Source organism: Octopus bimaculoides, chromosome 23, assembly GCF_001194135.2.
Source record: "Octopus bimaculoides isolate UCB-OBI-ISO-001 chromosome 23, ASM119413v2, whole genome shotgun sequence".
NCBI lineage: Eukaryota > Metazoa > Mollusca > Cephalopoda > Octopoda > Octopodidae > Octopus > Octopus bimaculoides.
In genome coordinates this window covers 7188873-7191075 of record NC_069003.1, presented here as the reverse complement: position 1 = coordinate 7191075, position 2203 = coordinate 7188873, and positions in this window count along the sequence as shown.

Genomic DNA, 2203 nt, shown 5'->3' with positions numbered 1-2203 from the left:
TTTAGTTCGTTCGTTCGTTTGTACGCTCGTGCGTTCGTTCTTTTGTGCACTCGTTCATTCGTTCGTTCGTATGTACGAATGTACGAAAGAATGAATGAACGTACGTACGCATGTACGTACGAATGATCGAACGTACGTACGTATTTACGTAAGTAAGTACGAACGAACGTACCTTATGTCCGGGCGTAAGAACGAACGAACGACCGAAAGAAAGTGCGTAAGTACGTACAAAAGAACGAACGAATGTACGCACGTACGATCGATGGAACGAACGTACGTACGCAGGTTCGATCGTCCGTAATACGGACGTTCGTTCGTTCGTTTGTACGTACGGACATAAGGTACGTTCCTTCATTCGATCGTTCGTAAGTACGTTTGCACGTATGTTCGTTCGTTAGTTCGCACGTACGTACGTTCTTTCGTTCGATTGTTCGTTCGTTTGTACGTACGTTCATTCTTTCGTTCGAACTACGTATGTACGTACATTCGTTCGTTTGTTTGTACGTACGTAGCACTTTCGTTCGTTCGTACTTATGTAAATGCGTACTACGTTTGGTCGTTCGATCATTAGTTCGTTCGTACGTGCGTACGTCCGTTCATTCATTTCTTCTTTCGTTCGTTCGTGCGTACGTACATATGTACTTTCGTTCGTACTTATTTACGTACGTTCGATCATTCGTTCGTTCGTACGTGCGTACGTTCGTTCATTCATTCGTTCGTTCTTTCGTACGTTCGTTCGTGCGTACGTACGTATGTACTTTCGTTCATTCGCTCGATCGTTCGTTCGTACTTACGTACCTACGTACGTTTGTTCGTTCGTACGTACTTACGTTCGTTCGTTCGTTCGATTGCACGCTCGTGCGTTCGTTCTTTTGTGCACTCGTTCATTCGTTCGTTCTTTCGTTCGTATGTACGAAAGAACGAACGTACGTACGAACGAACGAATGATCGAACGACCGAACGTACGGACGTATTTACGTAAGTAAGTACGAACGAACGAACGTAACTTATGTCCGTGTGTAAGAACGAACGAACGAAAGTGCGTACGTACGTACAAACAAACGAACGAATGTACTACGATCGATCGAATGTACGTACGTACAAACGATCGAACGGAAGAACGGACGTACGAACGAAGGAACGTACCTTATGTCCGTACGTACAAACGAACGTACGTCCTAATTACGAACGATCGAACCTGCGTACGTACGTGCAAACGAACGGGCGAACAAATGAACGAACGCACGTAAGTACGAACTTACGAAGGAATGAACGATCGAACGAACGAACTCAGATATGTGCGTGCGAACGAACGTACGAACGAACGTAACGTACGAGCGAATTAATGAACGTAAGTACGAACGAACGAACGAGCGTACATAAGTACGTACTAACAATCGAAAGAAGGAACGTACCTTGTGTCCGTACGTACGAATGAACGAACCTGCGTACGTACGTACAAACGAACGAATGTACGTACGAACGGACGAATGAATGAACGAACGTACGTATGTACGAACTTATGAACGATCGAGCGAACGAACTCAGATACGTACGAACGAACGGACGACCGAACGTAAGAATGTACGAACGAATGAACGAGCGTACAAACGAACGAACGAATAATCGAACGAACTCACGAATGAACGAATGAATGAACGTACATACGTAAAAACGAACGAACGAAACGAAGGAACAAACGAACGTACGTACATACAAATGAACGAAGGAATGTACGGACGAACGTACGTACGTTCGTTCGTACGTACATACGTTCGTTCGTTTGTACGTTCTTTTGTGCGCTTGTTCGTTCGTTTGTACGTACGTATGCACTTTCGTTCTGTCCTTTATACGCTCGTTCGTTCTTACGCACGGAATAAGGTACGTTCGTTCGATCATTCGTTCGTGCGTACGTTCGTTCATTCATTCGTTCGTCCGTTCTTTCGCACATTCGTTCGTTTGTGCGTACGTATGTACTTTCGTTCGTTCGCTCGATCGTTCGTTCGTGTGTATGTACGAAAGGTCGTTCGTTTGTGTGTACGTTCGTTCGCATGTACATACGTTCGTTCGTTTGTTCATCCTTTCATTCGTACGTATGGACTTATGTACGTACGTTCGTTCGTTCTTTCGTCCATCCGAACGTACGTTCGTTCGATCGTTCTTACTTACGAACTTTCTTTCGTTTGTACTTTCGTACGTTCTT